A 6,466-nucleotide genomic window follows, 5' to 3' on the forward strand; every position below is an offset into this window, starting at 1 on the left:
CTGTTTTTTTGAACTTGTACTATTTAGGACCATGTTTTGGAGCTTATCTCCCTCGGCTTCTACTTCGAAAAAGGATTACGTATCCAGCTAGACTAGCTGGTCAACAAATGTAAAATAAAATAAAAAATAAATATTCCATTCACCATTAGATTGACACATTGCAGGGTGTTGCCTTTAAGATTGCAAATATAACTAGCTTGGGAGGCTATAGTTATCTCAAATTTGGCTTTGGTGGACTTGATTAGTCCCCTGGGTTGCTTGTTCAGATTGATGAGGGTGTTTTTGGATATGATTTTTTTTTGCTTGTTTTTTTTTTTTTTATTTGTTATACAACCTGTTTATACTGGGATTCTACCAGAGTGGCTTGTTTTGGAGTTTGTCATGTTTATTTCAGGTAGGTACAGCTGTCTCTATGCAGCTATTTAAATGACTGTACACAGTTTCTGATAACAATTCTGCATAGTAGCTGTGTTCCCAGGGCTTGGGTAGGGTCGGCTTGGAATTTTGCCAGACTGTTTAACACTTTGTAGAACGTAAGTAGCTTTGGAATAGGTTTTAAATGTTCTGGGTGAGCTGAAATAATTAATCGAGGTTAATTATTTTATTAACTCACTAGAACTGTGTATGTAATTCACCACTTACTGGTGAATATGGAGTACACTGCTGGATGATTCGGCTGACTGACTGCAATGAAGAGAATTAATCATCTACACAGTGTAGTACTTTATGGCTAATAAAATCTTTTCTTGTTAGCACCTGCTTGCAGATGACACATATCTGACAATCAAGTTCATAGTTTGAATCTGTTTGACAAACATTCTTCCTTTTCTTTTTTGACTTCTTAGATTTTTGTTTTTCTGTGGTTTGGAAATCTCTGTGAACAGAAAGTAGTAGTTGTTGCTTTGCAATATCTGGCAAAAGTACTAAAAGCTCATTAAACAGTTTCTGGAAGTTTTCTCCAAGGAGATCTCTACAGTTTCTATAGTATTCAGTGGCAGAAATCTGCCCCTGCCTAAACCTCACAGAATAAGTCTTGAATTCTTTGACCTTTGACTTGTCAGTCTGCAAGTAATCCTTTATAGTCTGAATAAGTTTAATATTCCTCTCCTGGAAGTTCTCAGGCACAGTGTAGACGCAGCCAGGGCACACAGTTTGTTTAGGGAGGGATCAGCCAGATCTTTGAGGAAGGTCTCTAGTTGACAGAGCATTGGTGAAACCAGGAGGAAGTTTAATAGAATGTACTGATAGCCTTGGCAGTGATGGTGCAGGGATACTTGGTTTCCGGGATATCAAAGGCACAGCACTGGTAAAACCTGTAGAAGGCTTTCTTGTTACAGCAGGACTTCCAAGTGCTGGAAATTCTTCTTCCAGTAGAGGAGATGGGGCTGTTACTTCTGTGTTTTTAAATCCTGGTGGCATTCTGAAGCAGTCATTAGTCTTATTCATTTTGTCTGAATATCCATTGATTAAGCTATTCTTAATGGGAGGTGAAACAAGATTTAATGAGAAGTTTCCAGGTGCTGATTCTACCTCGTGTGCATTCTGTTTTTTGATGGTATTAGCATTTGAGTGGTTGTCAAGAGGTTGAACTGGTGCAGTTTGTTTCTCAGCACATACTTTCTTTGTCTTTCCAGCCTTCCCAACAGTCTGTGCAATGGATGAAGGATGGACTGGTGCAGTACCTAATTTATTTTCCTTGTCAACCTTCCCAACAGTCTGTGCAATGGATGGAGGCTGGAGTGGTGTAGTTTGCTTCCCAGTACATAATTTATTTTCTTTGTCAACATTCCCAATAGTCATTGGGATGGATGGGTATGAGACATGAACATCGTCAAAGTTGGGACATTTCTGAATTCCTGAGCAGTCAATCTGCTTCCAATATCTTCTTCATCAGAAAGGACTGACCTTTTGTTCTTAACGCCTCCTTTATTACTCTTCACTGAGAAGCCTTTTTAATTTTGGACCTAATCAAGGTTAGAATGTATGAGAGGATTTCATCTATGTTTTATTTGCACTATTACTCCATGCAGAGGCACATGAATATCACTGGTGGATTGGTGTTGTTTGGATTTTAGGCCCAAGTGTTGAAAAATCTCCTCTGAAAGGTAGACTTCTTCTTTGTAATGGCTGTATATGGTAGTTATCCATGTAATTGACAGGGACTGAAATATTGAGGATAAGCAAGGAAAATCTTTCCTTAACTCTGCAGTTACTGGTTTATATGACACATACCTGTGAGCTGTCACTGCAGTTCCCGTCTGAGAACTGGGAATCATCTTTATTTGCTACAGTTATTAGCTTAGCTGTTTTTGTGGTCTCTTTGGTACCTATATCACTTTGGATGCCTTCAGCACACCTTTCACATTATATATTTCTGCACTGTCCCTTGGTTCCCTTACTTTTTTATAGCTGTATTTGTTATGTGAATAATCATCAAACACTTCCTCATCTCTGTGTTATCCTTGTCCCTCAGATCACCAATTCTGTTCCCATCTCCTTTGCATCTCTTGCACTGCCACAGACTTTTTCTTCCAGATTGAATCACTTTTCTTTTGTTTCCTTGGGTGCTTGGATTTAAGCAATCTTTGTCTTCTGTCTGTTGTTCTCTTTCTTTGTCTTCTGAAGTGAGAGTTTTCATTATCATCACACTGATTCCCTTCCCTTTGTCTCCAGGTGTTGCCAGTATCTTTATTTTCACACCTATTACCTTGTCTCTGTCTCCTACCTGCAAGTGATGGCCTCACCAAGCTGCAGCATCCCTCATTTCTTCCTCTTCCCTTGCATTGTGGAAGTGCCATCTTCCTCCCTTCCTGCTCTTGACCTCCCTTGGTGTACCTCCTCGCCCTGGTCTTCCATGCTCAAGCTGGCTATACCTTTTATCAGCTTCATCATGGTCCTCTCCTCTAAATGACACCTTCATCCCTTCTCCTGATTTCTAGGGCATAGTTAGAAGGTGAAGGTCAAGGTGTTGGGTTCTGCCAGAGCCTCTGCTCTGTTTGTGCTGTGGCAAGCTGCCTTGTGTGCTCTGAAATCTATTTCTGTTCTGAAGGCATGAGTAAAGTGCTCTAAGGAACAATCCCCTTCTTCACAAAGAAAATGTTGATCATGAAAGTGTTCTTTAAGTTGCTCATAGTCACTGTAATAATCTTGTGTGCCTTCAGAATCACAGAAATGGCAGAAATAATGATCCTTTCTCAAGTGTTTCAGAAGTTCATCATTGTCTAAGTAACATTCATCACAGAATTTGCATAATGGGTGCCCCCGATGTGAAGTATTATCTGAATCTCCATGTAATCGACATGCATGGTAAGGTCCTTTCGAGGTATACCATTTATGTTAAGTAAGTAAAGATCTTAAGATGTTTAAGACATAGCTTGCAACAAAAAAGTTCATGTTGCTTCCTCATGTGATGTTCTAGTTCTTCAACTGTATAAAATGATCTTGTCTCAGGGCATTCAAAACATTCATGTTTTAGAAGTCGCCTGAACTCTGATTGGGCAATGGCATCAGCAAAGAAAATATTGTACTGTTTGTCACAGTGAAGCTGGTTTATTTTAATTGTTGAAAATGAAGAATACTGCTTTGTAAAAATTACCTTGTCCAGTTCCTCCCGACACACTGCACAAGCAGATCTGGTCACACAAGACACGCATCTTAGTTGAACAACGGTAACAAACTGGGTGATCACATTTACCCAGGGCAAACAGCTCCATTTCTTGACAGCAAAGCACACAGTTTCCCTTTCCGTCACTATCCAAAGCTTTCTCCATGATAGATGACACTGTGATCTCACAACAATTATGCAAGTAACTTTTAGCTGGTTTCAAAATGCAAATGTTTCAATGAACACTTCTATCGCAATACTGAATTGTATCTGCCGAGATGGAAATCAAACATCTATACAGCTGCTTGCCTTGTGATGTCATAAAATATCATGCCTTGTGATGTCATAAAATCTAGAATGCAAGATATTTTGTCTACTACCACTCTACCATCATCTGCAAGTTCTAGAACTCATTTAAATATTTTTGATCACAGCAGCAGTGCTCTGAATATTCTGATTACGGAACATAAAACATAAAGCAGAAACAGTGTCACAAAACTTGTTTCCTATCCTTAAAGTAGAAGATAGCACATGTGTAACAGCAGAGCACTATGCACTCCATAGTGGAAAACCACTAAAACAGTGTTACAGTGAGGTTAAGTAACTCTTGTTTTCTCTTCTGTTCACACTTCCATGCTTAAAGTTCTGAAACTCACAGCCGTACCATCAGGATCGCGCCTGTCAGGCGACTGTTTCGTGTATTGTTAACCCACGCTTCGGTCAACATATGCAGATGGTCGCTAGCTGTGTGGAGATCAATAGGCCCTCTGCAGCGGGATATGTTCTTTTCCTGACTGTGCTATCTTGACGTTAGCATACATAGTTAGAGAATGGGAAACTGTACATTAAACCCCTGAGTGAAACATTCTCCAGCAGGGTGTTAATGTACAGGTAATGCCTGCTGGAAAATGAGTGTGATGCTTCACAGCAGCATATTGCCGCCGTGGAGGTCGCACTATATGGAAGCTAATGGATGCCATTATTTTATGTTCACTAAGCAGCATGTTTGCTGTTTAGCAAGTGTAAAATTAGGAAAAACCCCCCAGAAAATTACAAAAGTGTGTGTGTGATTATAACTGTGTATGTGTGAATGCTTGCATGAAAGTGTGTGAGATCGACTAAGCCATTATTTTACGCTCACTAAGCACTGGTTTTACTGTTTAGCTAATGTAAAATCAAAAGAAACATAATGAATAAAATGTGTGTGTTTGTTTATATGTATGTGCTTGTGTGTTGTGTTTTTGTGTGTGTGTGTGTGTGTGTGTGTGTGTGTGTGTGTGTGTGTGTGTGTGTGTATGTGTGTGTGTGTGTGTGTGTGTGTGTGTGTGTGTGTGTATGTGTGTGTATGTGTATGTGTGTGTTTCAGAGGCGCCGGAAACTGTTGAAGACTGGGGGGGGGGGGGTGAAAGGGGCACTTAGTGATCTAAAAAGGGCAGTGTTTTAAAACTATTTACTACCACAGCATAGGTTCACTTGGAGGACATTTTAAGCTTAGCTAATTTCCCTTTTAGTGCTTGACTACTTCCTGATTGGTCTTACCTATCCCATGGCTGTAAATTGTATATTAGCCCTAGTGAGAATAAATGTGATCATACTATAAGATAATTTGAAGGGACCCATGTAAGGAATGCAGCATATAGGAATTGCCTCTATCCATTAGTGGCGTGAAGGGCAATCCTGGAGTAAATTTTCTATTACCTATCCTTAGATCCAAGTTGCATTTGAATATGTACAGGGATGAACTTTGTTTTACTTGAATGGATAGTCTGTTATGGAACACTGGTAGCCTCTGTGATATCTCCATAACTCCACAACATTCCGTTTAGAGACCTGGACTGAGTATTTCTGATGCCATTTGACTTGCTGATGTTCAGTAGGTCCAAATCTTGAGAACAGTGGGAAGTGTAGCTTTGGCCACTAACCTTCTGCATGCATGCACAAGCAAAACACATCGCTTCTCACAATTGTGGGCAGGAAGCAGTAAAAATGAGTAAAACATCTATATGATTTGCTTCCTCTAAGGATAGCCACAAATTCTTTAAAGTGTCTGAAGCTGAAGCATTACCAGATTATTACTACATATTAATAAGTAGAAGTAAAGTTGTCATGCTGAATGATGTGTCTGTAATTTAGCTGTACACTTCTGACAGATGCACTGGGGACTAAAGTCAGGCAGCACAATGCCAGGCTATTTCTATGGGCTAGGCTTGTAAAGGCTCCAGGGCCATTAGCCTAGTACACACCCTATTTGTATTAAGTGGGAGGATGCCTTGTATGCCAGACATGTCACCTCTAAGCACTTTGTAGGATACTGAGTACAGTGATAAATCTTTGAGGTGGTCCATGCAAGACCTATTGTTTAGGACTTGTATCCTTTTAGTGAGGTATCTCTGTGGGTATTCCAACTGTTGCATGGATCTGGACAGACACATGCCAAAATGGGCATTATACAAAATGATTGACCTAATGAGGACTTTGTAAAGGGGGACAATAACATCTCTAGATATAGTCAATATCAATTTGTCTATAAGCTGTGCAATATAGAAAGGCTTTCGGACCTGGGACATATACAAGAAAATAGTTAGGTCACTGAAAACACAATAAGTTCCCAAATGCCAACCAATAGTTTTCAGGGAACGTTGTCAATTTGGCAGTTCCCTGGAGTAAATGACTTCCCAAAGGATATGATAATGTAGTTCTTGGAGTTTAGTTTCAATTCATAATTCTGGCACCAGTTATTGTTTGGTACAAACCTTCCTGCATGATGGTTAAATCATTTGGGGATTCAATAACTGCCTATACTTCAGTCATCTCAAACTTAGTCACAAAGCCCTTTAGTATTTCTATTTACTTGAGATGTAT

The 6,466-nt window shown here is 39.7% G+C and overlaps 1 pseudogene; it reads right to left on the minus strand.

Moving 5' to 3' along the window:
• Positions 1-60: 60 nt before the first annotated feature.
• On the minus strand, positions 61-3,770 carry LOC122792114 (annotated as a pseudogene).
• Between the last annotated feature and the right edge of the window lie 2,696 nt (positions 3,771-6,466).

Source organism: Protopterus annectens, unplaced genomic scaffold (assembly GCF_019279795.1).
Source record: "Protopterus annectens isolate FY-2018-M unplaced genomic scaffold, PAN1.0 ctg70219_obj.part0, whole genome shotgun sequence".
Classification (NCBI taxonomy): Eukaryota; Metazoa; Chordata; order Ceratodontiformes; family Protopteridae; genus Protopterus; species Protopterus annectens.